Below are 26091 nucleotides of genomic sequence, written 5' to 3' on the forward strand. Positions count from 1 at the left end.
TGAAATAATCATGGTGTCACCTACACTGTACACTTTTATCTGCAGATAGTTGATGATGAAGTTGCTGCCTGTTTAAACCACATCCAGTGTTGCTTGTCCTTCTGGTCTAGCTGGACAATTTATTAAGCATCTTATTACTTAAAACTAGACTCTAGCTATGCCTTGATTCCCATTTAAACCTATGGGAGCTTTAACGTGTTGAGGATCAGCACTTGGTCCCAGAAAACTTCAAAAGTGATCCTAGAGTGACATTTTGAAGGCTGCAATGCTACCATTACTGCTGTTTCTCAGCTCTACAATGTCTCAGCTGAGTCCTGAGCAAAAGATAGATGTTGACCACCTGAGGCAGCAAGCTAGATATTCCTCATGAACTTTTGTTCCTAAACCCCATTGAGCTGTACTGTGTATCTCTTGATTTTTTGTTAATTGAAAATCACGTTTCAGTGCAGTAAACTGCTTGCTAATGGCAAACTTTGCATAACCGCACTCAGCTGGCTGTGCTACATATAATTGAAACTATATCTTTATTTTCAATTTACCTCCTGGCAGAAAAAACGTACCTCATTGCTGTAATTAAGTCCCTATAAATATACATTGATTATCCAGAAGGCTGTAGTCTAATATAAAATCCCAGCATAATTGTTTGGGAAAACACAGCTCTGACATATTACTGGTTATTACTGTATTGTACTCAAATAAGGTGGTAAGCTATTCAGAACAGTACTCCAAAAACTTTAGTGGTGTTGTACCCTCTATGTATTGATTTTTTAGGAAAATGGTGTAGTGCTCAGGGTAGAGTGTTATTCTCCTGTATTGCTTGTTCTTGCATCCCAGTCAGATTATTCATATGTATGAGCTATTGGAGTTAAATGACAACATTATTTAAAAATCCTGTGTGTTGGGCACCAGTTGGGTAAATGTAAAATGTATAGATGTGAACAAATAGCAACACAATTAATAGATGGACAGAGATTTATAATCTAGATCCTGCAGTTGCATTTTCAAGATTAATTTCAGCTTCTTTGAAGTTTTTAGCAAGCTCATACTAAATATCCTAACAGAAGCTAGGCCTGTAGGACATGTTTTCTTTTTGTTTTATAGCTTAAGACAAATCAGTGTGTGTTTGTTTGTTTGTTTTCTATTGCTTTTCAATGTTATGAAATGTGCAAAATTGGATTTCTTTTGTTTTAATGGGCAACAAACAGTGGAAACTTCCTTGTGCTATCCTTGAAATTGATCTCCTACAAGAACAAGGATGTCCCTTGTCCAGTGCATTTTGGAACAATTCTGAGTCAGAAATATAGGTGTTTGGTACTGGGAGGAGAATATCCCCTGTGGTGGTAGGCTGGAGTAGTCAGTTGGGGAATCAGTGTATTTTGGTTTAATAGGTGGGCAAGATTCTGCTGGGTTGGTGTGGGGAGTTAGGACATGGGTTTCTGCAGGCTGATGTTTGGAAGTCAGGGACAGGACTGCAGTTCTGCAGACTGGGGCTAGGCAGGCCCTCAGAGAATGCAAGTGGCTTCAGGACTTCCACGCTCATTAGAAGAGTAGCTTGACCCGGCTTCCTCTCTTCCTCTTTATGCTCTGATGGAGCAGCATGAGTACAATGAGCGCTAGTTGGGGATGCAAGGAGTTCCTATTTGCAATCATAGCACTCAGAGAATTAGTAGTTTTAACAAGTAGAACTAGCCTTGGTGGTTTTGGCATAGCACATGTAATGGCAGAGGATGGTGGGAGTTTTCTGTAATGCTCAATGCTATGGAAATTTTGGGCTGTGATGCAGCTGTGATAAAGCTCTAATTTATGCTGGGGGGCTGCATCAGCTGGATCAGAATATGGATATACAAAGTGTCTGTCACCTTTGTTCCTGCTCCCTGTGGACTGTGTCTGCTATGCTGCACAGAATCTGCCTCATGCTTCTTTGTCATGAATCCTAAACATAGCTGACTAATTTAACATTAAAAATGTATATGTAAGGAGGATCTGTGTCTCTCTGGTCTTGTCCTGCAGAAGTGGAACCCAGCTGCATATTCCTTTCAATCTTAGTTATCTGTTTGCATTGGCTTACATTATTTACATTATAAATTTACATCCACAATTGTCACAAAGAGAAGGGATAGATTATCCTTCATGGGGACCAAAGGCTTATCCTGTTAACAAAGGCTCAAATGAACAAGAGCTCATGAGTAGGGAGAGCCCAGGCTTCTACAATACCAGAGAGATCGGAAAGGGAACTGTAGAACCAGTAGAGCCCTCAATAAGCCACCTGGTTTTCCTCTGCAAATATTGGGGAAGGAGGGGTGTAAAAGCATAAGGGATACCGTCCCTCTGGGTTCAGAGGCCTGGAGCTGTCTGTCTGATTAGCCCCACCTGCTACACTGAGAGCTGGAACTTAATTAGCTGAGAGGTCAAGAGTGGTGCTCCTAATAGACTGCTGCTGGAGCTACTACAGAGAGGGACTGTTACAGAAAAACCCAACACAAGAGGGTTTGTTTGGAGCCCTTTATTGCTGAAGCTCTGAGGTAAGAGTCAGGAAATCTTCTACTGGTGTGAGACAGATTAGGGGAAAGGACAACTTTGCTTGCATGGACTTCGAGGGAACAGTCTGCAAAGGTTTGATAGGGATTGTTAAGAAGGCATAAATAAAGCAACTACCCCCTTGGATTCCTTTGAGGGGGATTAACCCCAGGGATAAACTGACCCAGCAGGAACAAAGTTTTGATAGGAGTAGAGAGCTTGAAGACAGGACACCCCCTTTTACAAGGGGGGTAAAAAGTCACTAGGCATTCTTTTTCCCTTCATCCCCCCCACTCCGCATCTTCCCTCAAAAGCTGAATGTAGAGTGGGGCTTGTCCAAAATAAAAAACAGTCTTTTCATCAAAAATAGGGTGTTCTCTAAAAACACTTTTTAAAAAGTTTTTTTTCTTTTAGGATAAACTTTATTTCAAATTATTTAGGCCTTAATAAAGCAAAACACATTCTGTCTCCCCCCCCCCCTTGAATTTTCATTAAAAAGAGAAGTTTTCATTAAAAAGAGACTAGTTTTAGTACCAGGGAGTTTGTCACCTCATTTTGCTGGTGTATCCTGGGAGTATTTTTTCGTTCCTATAGCCCCCCTATACCAACAGGAGAGTTCTTGTGACTGTTGGGAGAGTAACGTATGGTCAACAGCAGCTAAAACCAGCCATTGATGATTTCAGCTCCTGTTTGATTCTGTCAGCACGGCACATCTGACAACAAAGTTGAATGAATGTTTCAATACTATAGTAAATAGCATAAATAATGTTCAAAACCATTCGGTCATATTGAGATGGCCGAATCCAATACTCATGCTATTTAGGAAATTGTTTGATTCAGCCTTCAGTTTTTGTAGTGGCCAATCTAACTATATTTAAAGGTGAATGTCAAAGCTTTTGTACAAAATTTTAGATTTCCTAAATGGTTAACAGAATACATGCCAAATTTTAAATTTGGGCATCAACTGCCTTCTAATTTTTCACTTCAGTTTTGCACACGCTATCAATTATGGGAAGAGATAGTGGAATTGTGGTGTGTCTCACTGATTTGTGGATGCAAATGTTTGTCCATATTTTATTATTTGTACCCAACTGATTGTAGACCACGTACTAAAATGTAATCCTTACATGGATATTGTTTCTGATGTAAATAAATGAGGGGGGAGGCTATACTGTAGTCTGGCCAGAACATTTAAAACTAGATCTATTGTGGGAGAGGGAGGAAATAACTGGTATGCAAATATTATTTTTAAAATATATTTATTAGACTTTTTATATCTAAACATTTTCAGTTATTGATTTCAGATGAAACTTGTATTTTGTGCAAGCCTTAGAAATTATTTTTTTTACCAAGATGCTTAGCCAAAAATCGGGTAATTATATGCTTTTAAGATTTTTGTATTGCTGTGCCTAAATGCTTTCCAGTTGGATATGTCTGCAGTTTGTGTTGGGGATATGATTTCCAGTTCCAGAGTAGTATGGGTAGTGGCAAGTGGCGGCATGGGCTAGCCGTGCTGAATACAAACCTGTGTCAACCCCCATAAGGACATACTCAGCATAGCTACCTTGTGCCATTGTTCTCTGCTAACTGTACTACTCTGGCTACACTACTGTTTTTAGCACACTAGGTTGATGAGAGTTAGCATGAATATGTCTACTCAATCTGGGAATCACACCCACACCTCTTTACCTCCAATTACTGGCATACCCAATGATCATTTTTAAAATAATAATGCATAACCATTCATATTTATGTGTGGTAATCTCATGATTTTGGCTGGAGAATGAGCAGGGATACAAATACAGAAGGAATGTTTTAGGTCCCAATACAGAAAAACACTTAAACGTGCTTAACTTTAATGCTGACATATTAAACATCCATTCATTTCTCCATTGGTAACTTCTGGTGGGGCTACGCACATGCTTTGCTGGATCCAGGCCTTAGTCTAGCATACCTTATCTTTGTATTTTCATATTTACTGGTGTTTGTGGCTTTTTAGAAGCATAACCTTAAAACTATAATATGGAATTTCTTGGCTTTCAGATTTTAAAAAAAAAAGACAAAAACCCTATCATGCAATGTTCTATAGATATCTATTTCCATTAAGTCAGGAGTTCTCAACATATTTTTGGTGGCCTCAGAGTGCGGACACCAACTCTTGCTGGTGGTTGCTCTGAGAATTTTTCCTAAGATACTTAATTGACTTTAGGAAAAACAAATATGCCCATGTCTAGATCACTGTAATTTATTTATGTAGGGTTTTTTTTTTCTTTAGACAATGTAATAAAAATGATGTACAGTTTTCTCTCTTCACTGGACCTAATCCGAATAGAAACAAAAATAAGGTGCTTTGCAAGTTTTGATTTTTTTTTAAATTTGTGTGTGTGGTAAGATGACCAGTGATATTTGTTAATATCAATTTTCACAGCAGTCTTACTCAGCCCTGGCATGGTGGGGGGACAAATTAAGCCCTGGATGAGGAGGTGGGTCAGGAGGCAGGAGGGCCAGGGACAATGGGGGTCTGGAGGAGGCAGTGGGGTTGAAGTGATGGCAGGGGGGTGAATCATAGAATATCAGGGTTGGAAGGGACCTCAGGAGGTTCATCTAGTCCAACCCCCTGCTCAAAGCAAGACCAATCCCCAATTAAATCATCCCAGCCAGGGCTTTGTCAAGTCTGACCTTAAAAACTTCTAAGGAAGGAGATTCTACCACCTCCCTAGGTAACGCATTCCAGTGTTTCACCACCCTCCTAGTGAAAAAGTTTTTCCTAATATCCAACCTAAACCTCCCCCACTGCAACTTGAGACCATTACTCCTTGTCTTGTCCTCTTCTACCACTGAGAATAGTCTAGAACCATCCTCTTTGGAACCACCTCTCAGGTAGTTGAAAGCAGCTATCAAATCCCCCCTCATTCTTCTCTTCTGCAGACTAAACAATCCCAGTTCCCTCAGCCTCTCCTCATAAGTCATGTGTTCCAGACCCCTAATCATTTTTGTTGCCCTTCACTGAACTCTCTCCAATTTATCCACATCCTTCTTGTAGTGTGGGGCCCAAAACTGGACACAGTACTCCAGATGAGGCCTCACCAATGTCGATTAGAGGGGAACGATCACGTCCCTCGATCTGCTCGCTATGCCCCTACTTATACATCCCAAAATGCCATTGGCCTTCTTGGCAACAAGGGCACACTGCTGACTCATATCCAGCTTCTCGTCCACTGTCACCCCTAGGTCCTTTTCCGCAGAACTGCTGCCTAGCCATTCGGTCCCTAGTCTGTAGCGGTGCATTGGGTTCTTCCGTCCTAAGTGCAGGACTCTGCACTTATCCTTATTGAACCTCATCAGATTTCCTTTGGCCCAATCCTCCAATTTGTCTAGGTCCCTCTGTATCCTATCCCTGCCCTCCAGCGTATCTACCACTCCTCCCAGTTTAGTATCATCCGCAAATTTGCTGAGAGTGCAATTCACACCATCTTCCAGATCATTTATGAAGATATTGAACAAAACCGGCCCCAGGACCGACCCCTGGGGCACTCCACTTGACACCAGCTGCCAACTAGACATGGAGCCATTGATCACTACCCGTTGAGCCCGACAATCTAGCCAGCTTTCTATCCACCTTATAGTGCATTCATCCAGCCCATACTTCCTTAACTTGCTGACAAGAATACTGTGGGAGACCGTGTCAAAAGATTTGCTAAAGTCAAGAAACAACACATCCACTGCTTTCCCTTCATCCACAGAACCAGTAATCTCATCATAGAGGGTGATTAGATTAGTCAGGCATGACCTTCCCTTGGTGAATCCATGCTGACTGTTCCTGATCACTTTCCTCTCATGTAAGTGCTTCAGGATTGATTCTTTGAGGACCTGCTCCATGATTTTTCCAGGGACTGAGGTGAGGCTGACTGGCCTGTAGTTCCCAGGATCCTCCTTCTTCCCTTTTTTAAAGATTGGCACTACATTAGCCTTTTTCCAGTCATCTGGGACTTCCCCCGTTGGCCACGAGTTTTCAAAGATAATGGCCAATGGCTCTGTAAGCACAGCCGCCAATTCCTTTAGCACTCTCGGATGCAACTCGTCCGGCCCCATAGACTTGTGCACGTCCAGCTTTTCTAAATAGTCCCTAACCACCTCTTTCTCCACAGAGGGCTGGCCATCTACTCCCCATGTTGTGATGCCCAACGCAGCAGTCTGGGAGCTGACCTTGTTAGTGAAGACAGAGGCAAAAAAAGCATTGAGTACATTAGCTTTTTCCACATCCTCTGTCACTAGGTTGCCTCCCTCATTCAGTAAGGGGCCCACACTTTCCTTGGCTTTCTTCTTGTTGCCAACATGCCTGAAGAAACCCTTCTTGTTACTCTTGACATCTCTTGCTAGCTGCAGCTCCAGGTGCAATTTGGCCCTCCTGATTTCATTCCTACATGCCCGAGCAATATTTTTATACTCTTCCCTGGTCATATGTCCAACCTTCCACTTCTTGTAAGCTGCTTTTTTATGTTAAGATCTGCTAGGATTTCACCGTTAAGCCAAGCTGGTCGCCTGCCATATTTACTATTCTTTCAACTCATCGGGATGGTTTGTCCCTGTAACCTCAACAGGGATTCCTTGAAATACAGCCAGCTCTCCTGGACTCCTTTCCCCTTCATGTTAGTCCCCCAGGGGATCCTACCCATCCGTTCCCTGAGGAAGTCGAAGTCTGCTTTCCTGAAGTCCAGGGTCCGTATCCTGCTGCTTACCTTTCTTGCCTGTGTCAGGATCCTGAACTCAACCAACTCATGGTCACTGCCTCCCCGATTCCCATCCACTTTTGCTTCCCCCACTAATTCTTCCCGGTTTGTGAGCAGCAGGTCAAGAAAAGCCCCCCCCCCCCCCCACCCACAGTTGGCTCCTCCAGCACTTGCACCAGGAAATTGTCCCCTACACTTTCCAAAAACTTCCTGGATTGTCTATGCACCACTGTATTGCTCTCCCAGCAGATATCAGGAAAATTAAAGTCACCCATGAGAACCAGGGCGTGCGATCTAGTAGCTTCTGCGAGTTGCCGGAAGAAAGCCTCATCCACCTCATCCCCCTGGTCTGGTGGTCTATAGCAGACTCCCACCACTACATCACTCTTGTTGCTCACACTTCTAAACTTAATCCAGAGACACTCGGGTTTTTCTGCAGTTTCAGAAGCCTGAAGCCCAAACCACACCGCCCCTGGGAAGGTGGGGAACTCTCACTGGTTGCTGCTCCTACAGCGTTTGTGGCTCCAGAAGGCATAGGGAGCAACCCCTGCAGGCAGCGCCAGGGGAGGAGCCGCTGCTTTGCCTGCCTCTGCCTCCCATCACTGCCCAGGAGGCTGTGGCTGCAAGAAAAGGCTCTGGCAGCCACATTTGAGAGAAACTGCATTGTTATGTGTGTGTGTGTGTGTGTGTGTGTGTGTGTGTGTGTGTATATATATGTATATATATATATATATATATAAACTGCTGAACTATAGCTTCAGTGAAATTTCTAACAGTTTCACGTTCAGTACTATCTTTGGTGTACTAGGGCAAAGTAGCCTTAGCTGGATCCTATATCACTGAAGTTAATAGGCATTCTGTCTTTGACATCAGTGGGAGAGGGATCAAGCCCTTAGCGAATGAAGCAGCAGGTTTAAAACAAACATTTGGGCCTTATCTTCTTCTCTCACCAGTATGTCTGGAGTAACTCCACTGAACTTGGTGGAACTGCACCTGTGTAACTGAGATTTGAATCAGATCTCCAGGCTTCCTGCGACTGCAGGTTACCATCCAAGCAATACTGACTGTTGCTTTCATACTTCTGAGGTAGATGAATTGAATGTCACATACTTTACTCAAGGTTCTTTAAATGAAATCTTCTCTCTCCTGCATGCAGATTAAAGATCTCATTGCACCTTTTTTTTGTAAAGGTAAAGTTTTTCCCTAATTTACTTGGCCAAAGTTTCCTACACAACGTACAGACGATTGGGAAGCATAGTGTCTGCTTTTTGACTCCTGCCCTCCACCACAATGGTGGTTTCTTCTTCAGGAGTGCTAGTATATGTAGTTTTTGTGAAGAATATTCAGCTCCTTCAAGTTGAAAGGTGGTGGTTTTAAAAAAAAGTTAGATTTGTATCTTTCCCCTTCAGTATTACTCTGCGTGCAGATATTCAGAGATCAGGCAGAGACTTGATCAAGTGTTGTTCTGTACTGAAGGAACATTATCACTGGTTCCACAGTGGATACTGAATATAGTTTGATATTAGGGAAGACAACTGAGAACTAAGCTAACCTCAGAGTTCAGTTCCAATCAGTTAAATTGCAGCTCTTTTCTGGGATCAGAGGAGGCCACCTTATAGTGATCTGTATTGTCATTTGCAATACAAGCATACACTTTGATCATCCTTTCTAAAGCTATTTATATGTTTGGATTAGGATTCACAGCATACTATCTTTTGCAACATATTTAGGAAATATTTGCTGTATATGTCGCAGTCAGTGACTTTATAATTTATTTAATGCTATTGCCAGTGTTGGGCTAGATGAAATCCAGTACTGATGGGCATTTAAAATTGTGCCTTTTTGCTCCAGAAGAACCCACTGAATTTTCTGTGGGGTTCAACCTGCAGGGCATCAGGCAGTGTGTTCACCCCACCCTTTGCCTTCAGCATAGAGATCGGGACTTATTATTTTTAATGAAAAATAGCTTTTTCATTAAATGGGGGGGGGATTTGGGGTTTTTTGGTCCAAAAATTTAGGTTTCTGTTGGGGAGAAGGGCAGGGAAATCAATTTTTGAAACCAAAGAAAAGTTTTTTTTTTTTTTGTTTGACATTTTACACCTGTGTTTTTTAAATGTGAATATTTCTTGTTTTGTTTTCAGGAAATAAAGTATTTTTAACAGCTCTGTTCTGAGAGGAAAAACTTTAGTCTCTATTCAGGGAGTTCCTTAATGGTGAAGATTTCAGAGTAACAGCCATGTTAGTCTGTATTCGCAAAAAGAAAAGGAGGACTTGTGGCACCTTAGAGACTAACCAATTTATTTGAGCATGAGCTTTCGTGAGCCACAGCTCACTTCATCGAATGCGTGCTGTGGAAATCGCACAAGACATTATATACACAGACACCATGAAACAATACCTCCTCCCACTGCACTCTCCTGCTGGTAATAGCTTATCTAAAGTGATCATCAAGTTGGGCCATTACCGCATTTGCTCCAATCCCTCAGACAGAGACAAACACCTACAAGATCTCTATCAAGCATTCTTACAACTACAGTACCCACCTGCGGAAGTGAAGAAACAGATTGATAGAGCCAGAAGAGTTCCCAGAAGTTACCTACTACAGGACAGGCCTAACAAAGAAAATAACAGAACGCCACTAGCCGTCACCTTCAGCCCCCAACTAAAACCCCTCCAACGCATTATTAAGGATCTACAACCTATCCTGAAGGATGACCCAACACTCTTACAAATCTTGGGAGACAGGCCAGTCCTTGCCTACAGACAACCCCCCAACCTGAAGCGAATACTCACCAACAACCACATACCACACAACAGAACCACTAACCCAGGAACCTATCCTTGCAACAAAGCCCGTTGCCAACTGTGCCCACATATCTATTCAGGGGACACCATCACAGGGCCTAATAACATCAGCCACACTATCAGAGGCTCGTTCACCTGCACATCCACCAATGTGATATATGCCATCATGTGCCAGCAATGCCCCTCTGCCATGTACATTGGTCAAACTGGACAGTCTCTACGTAAAAGAATAAATGGACACAAATCAGATGTCAAGAATTATAACATTCATAAACCAGTCGGAGAACACTTCAATCTCTCTGGTCACGCAATCAGAGACATGAAGGTCGCTATCTTACAACAAAAAAACTTCAAATCCAGAGTCCAGCGAGAAACTGCTGAATTGGAATTCATTTGCAAATTGGATACTATTAATTTAGGCTTAAATAGAGACTGGGAGTGGTTAAGTCATTATGCAAGGTAGCCTATTTCCCCTTGTTTTTTCCTCCCCCCCCCCCCACCCCCGACGTTCTGGTTAAACTTGGATTTATGCTGGTAGTGGCCCACCTTGATTATCATGCACAGTGTGGGGAGAGTGGTCAGTTTGGATGAGCTATTGCCAGCAGGAGAGTGAGTTTGGGGGGGGGGGTGAGGTGAGAAAACCTGGATTTGTGCTGGAAATGGCCCACCTTGATTATCATGCACATTGTAGGGGGAGCGGTCACTTCGGATGAGCTATTACCAGCAGGAGAGTGAGTTTGTGTGTGTATGGGGGTGGGGGAGTGAGAAAACCTGGATTTGTGCTGGAAATGGCCCACTTTGATTTTCATGCAGGTTGTAAGGAGAGTGGTCACTTTGGATAGGCTATTACCAGCAGGAGAGTGAGTTTGTGTGTGTGGTTTTTGGAGGGGGGTGAGGGGGTGAGAGAACCTGGATTTCTGCAGGAAATGGCCCACCTTGATTATCATACACATTGTGAAGACAGTGGTCACTTTGGATGGGCTGTTACCAGCAAGAGAGTGAGTTTGTCTGTGAGGGGGCGGAGGGTGAGAAAACCTGGATTTGTGCTGGAAATGGCCCAACTTGATGATCACTTTATATAAGCTATTACCAGCAGGAGAGTGGGATGGGAGGAGTTATTGTTTCATGGTGTCTGTGTATATAATGTCTTCTGCAATTTCCACAGTATGCATCCGATGAAGTGAGCTGTGGCTCACGAAAGCTCATGCTCAAATAAATTGGTTAGTCTCGAAGGTGCCACAAGTCCTCCTTTTCTTTTTAATGGTGAAGGTTGTTGGTGAGGGGCGGATACACTCGTTCATCACATCTACCTGCCACATTGGCTATATCTCCTTCCTATACAGCTCAATCACTATGAATACTGTGCTGGCCCTTTCTGAGCCCTCTGTTAAAAGAGAGGTTGCAACCATTTTGTTGCTATAACTGTCTCATTTTGACTTTCTACTGCCAAGGACTCCATACCTTGGTTTAATATCACTAGAGCTTCAGTAAACCAGAGGTTGTGTTTCTTTACTTGTTCAAAATGTTTACAGCAGACATTAAAACCACAGCTCTGTTGTTTGGGCTTGTATGCATTTTAACTCTGCTGTGGCCACTGAGCCAGTTCAGAAAGCAGTGGCATCAGATTGTGTCGATTCAAGAGGTGGCACCTTTGGTGTTCACAGTTACCTCACCTGGTTATCCTTTCCTTGTTGCTGAGTTAACTTAATTGTGCTCTCCTCAGAGCTATTATTTCCTTTTGATTCCACTTCCAAACTCAGTGTTTTGATTTTAAATCTGATAGTGTGATCCTGTTGTATGCCTCTGAAAGATACCCCTTTGTGATCACAAAGGACAGTTGTTGTTTTTCCAACAGTCCTGTCTGTTTCTTGGGAAAACTCTGTAGTGTTTAATTTTCTTTTTGTCATCACAGCTGCCCACATTCTGGTACACAAGAATAGATCTGTAATGGTATTACTTAGTCTCTCTTGTGGTTGTGAATCAGGAGTAAAAAGCATATTATAAGACATGAACACATAAAAGCACCTGTTTATATAAATCAGTTTATATCACATTAAATATATTTTTGCAGCATTAACAATAGACAACATATATTTAATTTGATTTAAAGTTATATCTTTCGTTTGAAGGGAATCCAGTATATTTTAGTGACTATCGAAGTGATGCTAAATTCTAAGCTGCTATGGCCACCAAGGCAGTTTTAATTTTAACCACCAGTGGTATGGGGAAATATTGTTAAAACTACTGGCAGACTATTTTGCTGAGCTAAGGCTGCAAAAAGATAAAAGCAGTTAGTTTTTGCCCTTACTATTTAGAGTCAATAATTTGCATCACTTGCATCCTAGAGGAGTGACAAACTAGTCATTGAATGCTATGTCAACATGTATCTCATCTTCCATTATTATACTTGCCTGCTGTTTTTATACTGTCAGAAGTGGACTGCCCATTGAAATCCATAGCAATATGGAAACTGGGATAATTCGAAAACAGTAATTTCGTTCTATGATGTTCCATAGAATTATTTTCTCTACCTTCCTTAGAAATAAACTATTATGAAACCTTCTGATTTGCAATGCTCAGTCTTTACTTCTTGCACGATTCTGAGCATTTAAATTCATTTCTATGAAAATGTGGTTGCAGACATTCAGCCCCTATCTTTTATGTGTAAGAGGGATCTATAAAATAAATTATGGATTACTGAGATCTTGGAGGTGCAGGGGAAGCTAGACCATGTTCATTCTCATTTGCTTTCTTTTTTTGGTTTATTTTTTATATATGTAAAACTGAAGGGTGAAATCATTTCCTCACAACTTCAATGAGGTCAGGATTTCACCCATATTGTCTGTGTGCCAAGTACTGAAACCAATCCTTATTCAGTACAGCAAATAGCTGTTAAAAGCCCACAGAAATCTTAGTTTCCTTAAAAGATTATTTTTGTAGATTACAATCCTCCCCCCCACCCCACCCCCTTAAGCAGCAAAATTCTGTGTTCAAACAGGTGTAGCTGAAGATCCAAGCAACGCACTGGGAGTTTGGCTATAAGCTGGAATTAGAATCCAGGAGTTCCTAACTCTATTTGTGATCCCTGGCAACTCACTTCACAACTCTAATTCAATTCTCCTTTTTTAAAAATGGAGATATAAAAGTGTACCTACCAAAATAACCTGTTCGCAGAATTTATTGCCTTTGGAGTCCCACTGTGAGGTTGCATGCCCTGCTGCAGAGAGATGGATCCCACCTCAAAGCAGTTAGGGTTCAATCCATGAAGATGCTTAGGCATGCAAGTCCCATTTTTAGGCACTACTGAAATTCACAACACTCCTGGTTGGCTGCCACCTAACCCTGTAGATGCCTAAACTCATTCAACTCCTACATTTTTGCCTCTGGACACACCCACTGCTGTCTCACTGTAGGTGTCTGGATGTGTATCTTCAACCTAAGCCCCGAAATGACTCACAAAGTGGCTGCCTAAATCATGAGTGGGGACTGAAACAGAACAGCTGGGAGGAGCAGGGAGAAGAAGAACCTCCATTACAATCTTTAGGCTAGTGGCTAGGATACTTAACCAGAATGTGGGAGACCCCTCAGTTCAAGGGTCCAGTCCTTATTCATAGAATCATAGAATATCAGGGTTGGAAGAGACCTCAGGAGGTCATCTAGTGCAATCCCCTGCTCAAAGCAGGACCGATCCCCAACTAAATCATCCCAGCCAGGGCTTTGTCAAGCCTGACCTTAAAAACTTCTAAGGAAGGAGATTCTGCCACCTCCCTAGGTAACGCATTCCAGTGTTTCACCACCCTTATTGTCATTCTTCATTTTTTTTTTTTTCCTCTGGCCCAATTAATAGTTAAAGTGGTGACATTGAGGCAGACTTGCATCAGAATATTGCATAACCTGATGGTTAGAGCACACACAAGAGAAGTAGATGATCTCTGTTCAAATCGTTTCTCCCCTTTATGAAAAGGGGTGACTTGATGTGGGGGGGAGGGAGGATCCTCCCAAATCTGGGTAAGAATCCTATACGTTAGGCTAGAAGTTATAAATGGGCAGCATTGGTTGCTGCTGGTGGTGGTTTCATTTTACACTTCATGTTACTTAAGCATCTGAATACCTATATTTTCCTCGTTTGTGGATTGCAAACAGAGATAGGCAACTTATGACAGCTAAGATGAGGCAGGGTTTACTTTACATCCTCCTTGGTCATCACTGCCCATTGGCTAGCTTGTTGGCTTTGTGGATCACGTTATATGGTACCTGTCTCTTCCCATTTATTATGTAAGTGCTTAACTCAGGCTCCATAAGATTACAGTATTGTTCCTGTGATTATTTTTTTTTGTTTCCTTCAGGCTGCAGGATGCTGATGGTCACCTTTGCGGATCTGGCCCCTAGCATTTGGGGGAGTTTGTGCAGGCCCTTCATTCAGCACTGTAGCTGCTAGGGGTAAAAAGCACCCTCTAACTGACTTTCAGTTTCTTTCTAACACTAGGCACATCCATTAAATCTGTGAAATAGTTGAGAAGAGGTAAACATGTATTTGTGGAGGCAATATTGTTTTGTACAGTTATAAAGTGAGCTGCACATAATAGCCTTGTTGACCTCTGGGTAAATGCTGTTTCCTCAAGTAAAATGAGCTTCAATGTGTTTGGAACAGGAACTTCAGCTAGCATTTAGCCTGAGGAACTATACTAAAGGATCAGGCATATTGGAAACTGTACCTTTTATGCCCACTTGAAACTCCATCATGCCCTGCCACTCACCTCCCTTTATTCTGGAGATGAGGCTGGCATGTGGGGCTTCACTGGCTATTTTCACCTGCTGTAAAACTACTTAATGTCTTATGTCTTAACTGATCACGTGTTCCTTCTGCTAGCTTCATAATGAACACAATTGCCAGGATTTTTTTAAAAGAGCTCATTTTAATTCCCAATGCCATTTGAGAAACATATAGTTTATTTTCCCATTGCTCCATTTTAACTCCAATAATGTTTGATAAGGGACATGTCCTCAGATTGGGGAAGTATTCTCTAATTATTAAAGGAAGTTTTTTTTTTCCTACTGAATTTTGAACCTGGAGATTACAAGCAGTGAAGATGATTTTTTTTTTTAAAGCAGTGTTACAGCACCATAACAGGGATGAGTGTCCAACTTGACACCGCTCTACAATTTAAGCCAAAAAGAGGAAATTTTTCTGACTTTAGTGTTGTCAGATTAGTGTTTATCATATGACCTTGTCCTTCACTGGGATGTCACCTGCATCATAGAAGGGGAAATTGAAGCAGCACTATCCCTAAAACATAAACAGAAGAGGAGTCATGAACCTCAAATACCTCTGTCCATTTTTCTACAACAACTTAGTTTCACTGGCTATGGAAATCCCTTCTCCCGACTCCGTTATTAGACTCTTTAAAACTGTCTGGTTCAAAACTTTCTTGAATTTCTGTAAAATCCTCCTCGAAAGGAATACAGGGAATATTCCCAAGCAAATTTATTAAACATTTACTAAGAAGATTAATTTATAAAACACCATTAGTTGGCCACCTCTTGATTTATTTAACATTGATTCTGAAAATACAATATAAACTTTAGTGCTCTTTTAATCACTCTTTCTTTATATTCCAGTTGTACTGAGTCTAAAGTTTATATGATTATAATCACTATGTTCAATATAAAAGGGATTTTCCCTTTGCCTTCCATTCCTTAAATTGTTTTTAGATTTCCCATGAGGTACATATTGTGCAAGATAATGATCAAGTTTTTATGGTAATTATGTTTCTTTAGTAGGAAACTGAATGTTTTTGAAGTTTACATTCCCAAGAGCCTTTGGAAGAAATAGAAGCTGTGTTGCCTTCTTTTACATCTGAGTAGACCATCTGTCAAAAATAAGAAAGGAGGCTAGCATATCTTTGTGAACCACAAGTCAATTTTTCACTTAATATATCTGCTTTTGGTTGATTAGAAGATGTCTATAACAGAGCATTAACAAACACTGTAATTTGCTGGGGTCAACCAGGTCTGTAGCTTTGTGACTCTGAGCCCTCTTAAATTATGCTATCGGGTTTCAAAACCTGATTAGGCTTAACTCATTTAGGCGCCACTAGCTTCTCGGAATCACCAATACACCTCTAATCAGAAAACCACAGAGCAGCCAATTTGCTGTTATCAGAAACCACAGTACAATTTTGTGTATTAATATTTCAGAAAGCATGTAGGAACACATGCTCCCTGCTGAGCATTACAACCAGTCAAGCTACAGTAACAGCAGAGACTGATCGTCAGTATACCTGGCCAGAGATGCTTACTGCTGTCTCTTGTCTGGCTGCGGATTTCATAACCAAAGAAGGGAAAATGAAATGACTTACTTGATTTGGTTTGTGATTGATAAATTCCCATAACTGTCAAGTAAAACGACACTCGGTTGTATTTTTTCCAGGAATAAAGAAGTCACTAACATTTAAGTTAGCATCTTCCTAAAGTGGGCTAACATTGTTTTTGTGCTGCTGTTATGGGGTGGGTTTTACAGAGCCTTGCTTTCGTGCTCTCTCCTCCCCTCATAAATAGAAAAGGATTAGGCATTCTGCTAATATCTTGGGTGTCACTCTGAGAGCAATTGAGAAGGCAGGTGGGTGGACTGGGAAAGGAAGGAAAGAAAGAAATAGAAATAGTAAAACAAATATGACTATGAATGAGAAGAAATACTAGCAATGTCACCAGGAAAATAATGTTCACACAGACGGGAAACAGTATATTTTGAAAACCGAAATTGTCAGTTACTTTTTGGCAAAATCACACTTAGTACAACAAAGGACAGGTCTACATTATAAATTTAGATCTAGCTAGGTCGCTCAGGAGTGTGAAAAATCCATAACCCTGAGCAATGTAGTTAAGCTGACCTAAGTCACCAACTAGAAAGCGCTAGGTCAATGGAAGAATTTTTCTGTCAACCTAGCTACTGTGCCTTGGAGAGGTGATTATCTACACCAACAAGAGGGGTTTTCCCATCTGCATAGGTAAGGTCTACACTGAAGGGCTGCAGCTGTGCTGCAGTAGCATTTCAAGTGTAGATAAGCCCTAAGTATAGTTTGACTTTATTTTATTTGGAATAGTTATTTTCTGAAAAGACAAGATTTGAGTTTCTATTCACTTGTCAACAACGTCAAGATTTTAGGTTTAACAAAGCAGATGAAGGCCATTAGCATGGCTTTTGAATGGAAAATGACCACAACAATTTAAGAATAAGAATACCTATCTCCTATGTAACACTTTTTTTCTTCTGTAGCTCTCAAAGCGCTTTGCAATTTTAATGTATTTATCCTCAAACACATTCCACACATCCTTTACATTTTGTAAATGAGCACCATCAATTTAATAGTTGGGTTGTTGAACACAAGGACTCTTTGCTTCTTTAAGAAGAATGTAACAGTTGTCACTGCCCAGTGGTGACTGTGTATAGCTGTTTTGGGCACAGTACAGTGCTTATGCTAATGTATAAGTTGCCCTCCACGTTATTTGGTACATGGTTTTCTCACAAGTCATGGTAATAGCCTTGCCATTTCTTGCCATTTTATTGCAAGTCTCCTGATATTTAGTGTGTTTACTTAAAGCCCCAGCTCTTGGACTAAAGTAGTTATAGGAAAATCTCAATTTTCATTTAATTTAATTTTCACTCTAGGCCTCATGGATGTAGGAAAAATCTTGAAACATATATCTTTAAAGGTTACCAGAAGACAAATAACAAGAACCACAGAAACTTACAAATTATTTTTAAGCCAATTTCTTTTTTCTTTCTTTCTTTTTTTTTTTTTTTTTGGTGGCCTGACATGATTTTTTTTATTATTATTATTATTATTTTATTTTTAAGTTAGGGTTAGTAATATTGCAATCTACCCCAAATTCTGCATTGGCAGAATGTGGGCAAGAAAGAGCTAACTCTTTAGAAGTATTTTCTAAAGTGATGATGATGAACTGGGAAAAAAATTCAGAATATCTAAACTTTCATTTTGTTTAGAAACCTGTAAATTACTTTGGAGTAAATATAACTCTCTGCTTATAGCAAATGTGTCTTTGTTAAAGGATAACTTCTCTGTTTAATGCTGACAGTCATTATTTACATGTGTAAGTGATAAAATTACCTACCATGTTGCTTTATTACTACTAAAGAACAAATATTTGTACAATAATCTGAGTTTCCTAGCATTATAACCAACTCTTTTTGTTACTTTTCTGGACAGTCCCATTAAAGTTGTATCTAGATTTCCTTTCTGAACACCTGCTCTACTAGTTTATAACTTGTTTGTAAGTGACACCAGGCTAACACTTAGAATACAAAAATCTTGAACTGGGAATTTTTTTAAAAAAATCTCAAAATATAATGAAATCAGCTGTTTTAAAGTTACCTATATATAAGAAATGTGTCCTAAACTCTGCCAGCATGGGCTGAGCACTGCAGTATCTACTAGTGCTTAGCTTGATCTAGTCTTGGGAGAGGGGCAGTGGAGAGTGCATTTTAATAACACTTAAGCAGCTGAATATAACTGATTCAAATCTTATGTTACTTTTACACCAATTTTAGTTAACTTCAGCAGCTGTAGTATAAATGAAGTCTGGTATGTGATTAGAATCAGGCCCCATGTCTCTAAAGTAACAGTTCTGTCCAAAAAGACAAATATAAAGTAGTTTCAAATGTACTAGTTAACAAAGCTTTCCTGGGAGATTAGAATAGTTAAACAATATTATTTCCAAATGCTTATTCATATTGCATTTTATTTATAAATTCAGAATCCTAATTATGACTTCAGTTCATAATGAAACAAAATTTTAAAGAAAACAACCTAAATTGTTTCTGATTTTATGGCATTTGGCTAGAAATATAAGGCCTCAAATCTCAAGGAAAAATGTAATTTACACATCTCAATTTTATAGTGTTTGTCATAAAGCAATTATCTTTGCTTGGATTAGTAGAAAAGTAATCATCGAGAGGTGGGAGGATTGTGTTAGAACTAACTCTGCTCACTTTTTTTCATATGACTTCAAATGAATATTTACATATTTTCATTATTTCAATAAGGAAAGGAGAAATAGTTAATACCGCTAATAGTATGCCTATTTTTGTGGTGGTGTTGCTAGTCATGGTTTACTTTTCAATGCTGAATACATGAAAATTGTATTGTTTAATTATTCATTAAGGTATAAGGGCTTGACTACACTAATTCAGACTAAGGTAGGGGGTGTAATTTTAAACCACAATAGCTATTCCAGAATAACTCCATATGGACTCTTATTCTGGAATAAGAGTGTCTTGCTCCAGTTGATTTAATAGCTTAGTCCAGTGGTTCTCAACCAGTGGTACATGTACCCCTGGGGTACTCGGAGGGCTTCCAGGGGGCATATCAACTCATCTAACTATTTGTCTAGTTTTACAACAGGCTAAATAAAAAGCACTAGCAAAGTCAGTACAAACTAACATTTCATATGGACAATGACTTGTTTATACTGCTCTGTATATTATACACTGAAATTTAAGTACACTATTTATATTCCAATTGATTTATTTTATAAGGATATGGTAATCAATTTTTCAGTAATAGTATTTTAGTTTCTGATTTTAAAAGAAAATAGTTTTTAAGTGAGGTGTACCTTGGGCGTACACAAGACAAATCAGACTCCTGAAATGGGTACAGTAGTCTGGAAAGGTTGAGAGACACTGGCTTAATCCATTGTGCATTAAGCATAACCAGAACAAGGCACTCTTATTCCTGAATAAGTGTTACCACATGGAGTTATTCTGGAAAAGCTATTTATTTATTCCTCAGTAACTCCATGTGTAGATACAAGGATAAGATGGTTATCAATGTGTCAATGCCTGGCCCCAAAACTGCCTATTAGCTGTACAGGTATTTTTAGCTGTATGGTATGTATATAATGTGGTTCATCTTTCATCTCTGACAAAGTAAAAATGAACAAAACCCCTTTTAAAAATAATTTACAAATAGAGGTAAATTCACTTAGTTTAATTCCTAACATTACATCCATCAAAATGCAACATAGTTGTTAAACAGGATCCACAAGGTATGCACTAGATAAGGAAGATTCATTGGTTGCTGTCATGCATCCTGAGTGCAGACAGATGAGTTTCTGCAGCCTAGTGAGTTATGCTGATAATCAGTTGACTTATTATTTGTTATAAAGAGGAAAAAAGTCAGAGATTTCATGGCTGATCTCATCAGTAACTTTGCCTGGCAGGCAGTATACAGTTATTGGTTAGGCATTTGTAACTTGGCATGCAAAGTGGGTTTTTTGTATGTTTGTTTTGTTTTTTTTGCACTGCTGAATAATGAATAAACAATATCTACCAGTGAAATGTTTAAATAAATATTTTGTTCATTTACTTTAATATTGGAGGGAGGGGTGTTTTTTTTTAAATTTCATTCATTTTTTTGAGAGAATGGAAGCTGTTGTCTCCTATCTTTACCCCCCACCCATTCTTTTGATTAAACTGTGACAAAATGTAAACAGTTGAATGAAATGTGAAAATGTTTATCCATGTGGCTCCTAATAATAATCTTCCTCTGACCCCTGCTTTTTGAGAGGCTTTTTCTAGTGGTCTGTTAGCCCAGAACTCCTAAAAATCTCCTACTTAGTCACTGTGGCCAGGTTCTTCAGAAATAGGTGCCTAAAGTTAGAGTAATAAATACATATGAGATCAGATTTGTTCAGTAACACTGTGCACTTGTAAATCTCTGACTTCATGTGGAGTCACGGATGCTTAGCACCTCTGAAGATTGCGGAGAGTGGACCAGATGATACGTCTGAGGGAAGGGAGCAGAAGGAGACTCCACCAATTGGAAGGCATGAGATGCATTGTCCTAGGGATGGGGGTTCCAGGACCACCGCTCCCAAGAGAAGGAGGTGGGTGGTGGTGGTCGGGGACTCTCTCTTCAGGGTGACTGAGTCATCTATCTGCCGCCCTGACTGGGAAAACCGAGAAGTCTGCTGCTTGCCAGGAGCTAAGATTCGCGATGTGACGGAGAGACTGCCGAGACTCATCAAGCCCTCGGATCGCTACCCCTTCCTGCTTCTCCACGTGGGCACCAATGATACTGCCAAGAATGACCTTGAGCAGATCACTGTAGACTACATGGCTCTGGGAAGAAGGATAAAGGAGTTTGAGGCGCAAGTGGTCTTCTTGTCCATCCTCCCTGTGGAAGGAAAACGCCTGGGTAGAGACCGTCGAATCGTGGAAGTCAACGAATGGCTACGCAGGTGGTGTCGGAGAGAAGACTTTGGATTCTTTGACCATGGGATGGTGTTCCAAGAAGGAGGAGTGCTAGGCAGAAATGGGCTCCACCTAATGAAGAGAGGGAAAAGCATCTTCACAAGCAGGCTGGCTAACCTAGTGAGGAGGGCTTTAAACTAGGTTCACCGGGGGAAGGAGACCAAAGCCCTGAGGTAAGTGGGGAAGTGGGACACCGGGAGGAAGCACAAGCAGGAGTGCGTGAGAGGGGAGGGCTCTTGCCTCATACTGAGAAAGAGGGGCGATCAGCAAGTTATCTCAAGTGCCTATACACAAATGCACGAAGCCTGGGAAACAAGCAGGGAGAACTGGAAGTCCTGGCAAAGTCAAGGAATTATGATGTGATTGGAATAACAGAGACTTGGTGGGATAACTCACATGACTGGAGTACTGTCATGGATGGATATAAACTGTTCAGGAAGGACAGGCAGGGCAGAAAAGGTGGGGGAGTTGCACTGTATGTAAGAGAGCAATATGACTGCTCAGAGCTCAAGTATGAAACTGCAGAAAAACCTGAGTGTCTCTGGATTAAGTTTAGAAGCGTGAGCAACAAGGGTGATGTTGTGGTGGGAGTCTACTATAGACCACCGGACCAGGGGGATGAGGTGGACAAGGCTTTCTTCTGGCAACTCGCAGAAGTTACTAGATTGCAGGCCCTGATTCTCATGGGAGACTTCAATCAACCTGATATCCGCTGGGAGAGCAATACAGCGGTGCACAGACAATCCAGGAAGTTTTTGGAAAATGTAGGGGACAATTTCCTGGTGCAAGTACTGGAGGAACCAACTAGGGACAGAGCTCTTCTTGACCTGCTGCTCACAAACCGGGAAGAATTAGTAGGGGAAGCAAGAGTGGATGGGAACCTGGGAGGCAGTGACCATGATATGGTCAAGTTCAGGACACTGACACAAGGAAGAAAGGAGAGCAGCAGAATACAGACCCTGGACTTCAGAAAAGCAGACTTCGACTCCCTCAGGGAGCTGATGGGCAAGATCCCCTGGGAGAATAACATGAGGGGGAAAGGAGTCCAGGAGAGCTGACTGTATTTTAAAGAATCCTTATTGAGGTTACAGGGACAAACCATCCTGATGTGTAGAAAGAATAGTAAATATGGCAGGCAACCAGCTTGGCTTAACAGTGAAATACTTGCTGATCTTAAACACAAAAAAGAAGCTTACAAGAAGTGGAAGATTGGACAAATGACCAGGGATGAGTATAAAAAATATTGCTCGGGCACGCAGGAGTGAAATCAGGAAGGCCAACTCACACCTGGAGTTGCAGCTAGCAAGAGATGTTAACAGTAACAAGAAGGGTTTCTTCAGGTATGTTAGCAACAAGAAGAAAGTCAAGGAAAGTTTGGGCCCCTTACTGAATGAGGGAGGCAATCTAATGACAGAGGATGTGGAAAAAGGAAATGTACTCAATGCTTTCTTTGCCTCTGTCTTCACGAACAAGGTCAGCTCCCAGACTACTGCACTGGGCAGCACAGCATGGGGAGGAGGTGACCAGCCCTCTGTGGAGAAAGAAGTGGTTCGGGACTATTTAGAAAAGCTGGATGAGCACAAGTCTATGGGGCCAGATGCGCTGCATCTGAGAGTGCTAAAGGAGTTGGCGGATGTGATTGCAGAGCCATTGGCCATTATCTTTGAAAACTTGTGGCGAACGGGGGAAGTCCCAGATGACTGAAAAAAGGCTAATGTGGTGCCCATCTTTAAAAAAGGGAAGGAGGAGGATCCTGGGAACTACAGGCCAGTCAGCCTCACCTCAGTCCCTGGAAAAATTATGGAGCAGTTCCTCAAGGAATCAATTCTGAAGCACTTAGAGGAGAGGAAAGTTATCAGGAACAGTCAGCATGGATTCACCAAGGGCAAGTCATGCCTCACTAATCTAATTGCCTTCTATGACGAGATAACTGGCTCTGTGGATGAAGGGAAAGCAGTGGACGTGTTGTTCCTTGACTTTAGCAAAGCTTTTGACACGGTCTCCCACAGTATTCTTGCCAGCAAGTTAAAGTAGTATGGGCTGGATGAATGGACTATAAGGTGGATAGAAAGCTGGCTAGATTGTCGGGCTCAACGGGTAGTGATCAATGGCTCCATGTCTAGTTGTCAGCTGGTATCAAATGAAGTGCGCCAAGGGTCGGTCCTGGGGCCGGTTTTGTTCAATATCTTCATAAATGATCTGGAGGATGGTGTGGATTGCACCCTCAGCAAGTTTGCAGATGACACTAAACTGGGGTGAGTCGTAGATACGCTGGAGGGTAGTGATAGGATACAGAGGGACCTAGACAAATTGGAGGATTGGGCCAAAAGAAATCTGATGAGGTTCAACAAGGACAAGTGCAGAGTCCTGCACTTAGGACGGAAGAATCCTATGCACTGCTACAGACTAGGGACTGAATGACTCGGCAGCAGTTCTGCAGAAAAGGACCTAGGGGACGAGAAGCTGGATATGAGTCAACAGTGTGCCCTTGTTGCCAAGAAGGCCAATGGCATTTTGGGATGTATAAGTAGGGGCATTGCCAGCAGATTGAGGGACGTGATCGTTCCCCTCTATTCGACACTGGTGAGGCCTCATCTGGAGTACTGTGTCCAGTTTTGGGCCCCACACTACAAGAAGGATGTGGGAAAAATTGAAAAGAGTCCAGCGGAGGGCAACAAAAATGATTAGGGGTCTGGAACACATGACTTATGAGGAGAGGCTGAGGGAACTGGGGATGTTTAGTCTACGGAAGAGAAGAATGAGGGGGGATTTGATAGCTGCTTTCAACTACCTGAAAGGGGGTTCCAAAGAGGATGGCTCTAGACTGTTCTCAGTGGTAGCAGATGACAGAACAAGGAGTAATGGTCTCAAGTTGCAGTGGGGGAGATTTAGGTTGGATATTAGGAAAAACTTTTTTTACTAGGAGGGTGGTGAAACACTGGAATCCGTTACCTAGGGAGGTGGTGGAATCTCCTTCCTTAGAAATTGTTAAGGTCAGGCTTGACAAAGCCCTGTCTGGGATGATTTAATTGGGGATCGGCCCTGCTTTGAGCAGGGGGTTGGACTAGATGACCTCCTGAGGTCCCTTCCAACCCTGGTATTCTATGATTGGACCCATGAACACAGTTGGACCTTCTTGAATGCCTCAATATGGGCTTAAGGGTGTACATTTAGGCACCCATTCAATATTTTGGCCCAACAGCTTTCATGGCTTGGGAACATCTAAAACTAAACTATACCATTAAGACACAGTCTGCAGTATTGCATTAATGAAGGACATCATCACAATAGGAGCTTCTTTAGGCACTATGCCTTCAAGAGGCACATAAGGGTTGGGATGTGCTATCTCTCTTCACCCCCACCCCCATGAGGCCAGCACAGAGAAGGAGAGATCATTAGTACTGTCTCCCCTGTGCCCTTTGGGCAGTGTAGTGTCACTGGCAACACTAGCCTTACACAACCCCTCCACGCAAGATTCATCAAGGACTATAATCATGCTTGGCCTCTGTATAGGTGTGCTAGGAGGGAAACCTCCCTCACTTATAGTGCAGTTGCTCAGATCCTAGCCTTCACTCTCTCTGCCTCATTTCTACATCTGTAACCGGGGGAGAATCCTTCTTTTTTACCTATTCACAGGGGGAGATGTAAGATGTAAACTTTTCAGAGACCTGAAAATCAGTTCAGTATGGATGTTGTGTTTATTCGTGGTATTGATTCACTGAGCACCTATTTTGGTAGCAACTAGCAGAGGCAACATTTAGATGTTAATTTACAGTGTTAGTGTGTAATTAAATCAAAACTACCCTCAAAGAGCATTGTATGGTAGTGTTAGAGAAACTCTGCTTCTGTCTATAGTGATGTTAGCAAATGTTGTCATTTTGTCTAGTATTAAACAAAAGCTTAGGGGGAAAATATCAAATGAAAGCTAGATTTACTTGGTTTATCTCCTCCCAGGTTAACCTCTTGTTTGTGATGTCATGATGTGTGGATTTTTCTCCTCCCCCTCCGCGCACACACGCTTTGGAGGGAAAAAATCATTGACAAAACTGTAAAAAGAAGCATTTGCTAAAAGGAAGCTGCAAGTGGGATGGAGGAGATGTTATATTAAGAGAAACATGTAAAGGGGAACTACTTCAACATTTAGCAGTTTGGAACTGTCATGTTTTTTGCTAATGATACCTTAAAAGATAAAATAGGAGCCACTGATGCTGTCTTTCCAATGAGATGTAAAACAGGTTTTGTGAAGGTAAAGAGAGCTAATCTTTAAATTCACAAGGACTACACAGACTTGTGAGGATAACTCATTCATGTCAGTCTGACAGAGGCATAATATAAAGCCATCTAATGGCATCCCAGCTCATGTTCCTTAGAATTAGACTAGAGGAGTGGACTATTGCTTCTCAGTTAACAAAACTGAGCCACATTCTAATCTGTTATGCAGATCTTTGCATGACAAGATTATGGAAATCCCCCAGTGCACCAGTTTTCCAGGATTGGATCACCGGAGTTTCAAACTCAAATACAAAATTAAGAAGTGTCTTCTGTGTGAACAGACAGAATGTCACAAATTTATTATGATCATGTAACTTACTCCTGTGAGTAATCCTTATGCAGGCTAGCAGACTCACTGATTCAGTTCTTACTCATGCAATTACCGTGATCCCATTGCCATCAATGGTGCAGCTGGCGTGAGTAAGGATTAAAAGATCAGGCACAATGGAATTTCTGAAATGATTAAATGTATTAACTCTTTCATCTTTCTTTTCT

The 26091-nt window shown here is 41.4% G+C and overlaps 1 long non-coding RNA gene across 2 annotated transcripts in view; it reads left to right on the top strand.

Moving 5' to 3' along the window:
* Window positions 1-2370: 2370 nt before the first annotated feature.
* LOC122465585 overlaps window positions 2371-26091 on the top strand; it is an 83232-nt gene continuing 59511 nt past the window's right edge. The window contains exon 1 of one of the 2 annotated variants that reach the window (XR_006290528.1): window positions 2371-2522. This is a non-coding gene — a long non-coding RNA (uncharacterized LOC122465585). The remainder of the gene's footprint in view (window positions 2523-26091) is intronic. The other variant, XR_006290527.1, reaches the window with a different exon arrangement.

This window comes from Chelonia mydas, chromosome 4 (assembly GCF_015237465.2).
Source record: "Chelonia mydas isolate rCheMyd1 chromosome 4, rCheMyd1.pri.v2, whole genome shotgun sequence".
NCBI classification, from domain to species: Eukaryota; Metazoa; Chordata; order Testudines; family Cheloniidae; genus Chelonia; species Chelonia mydas.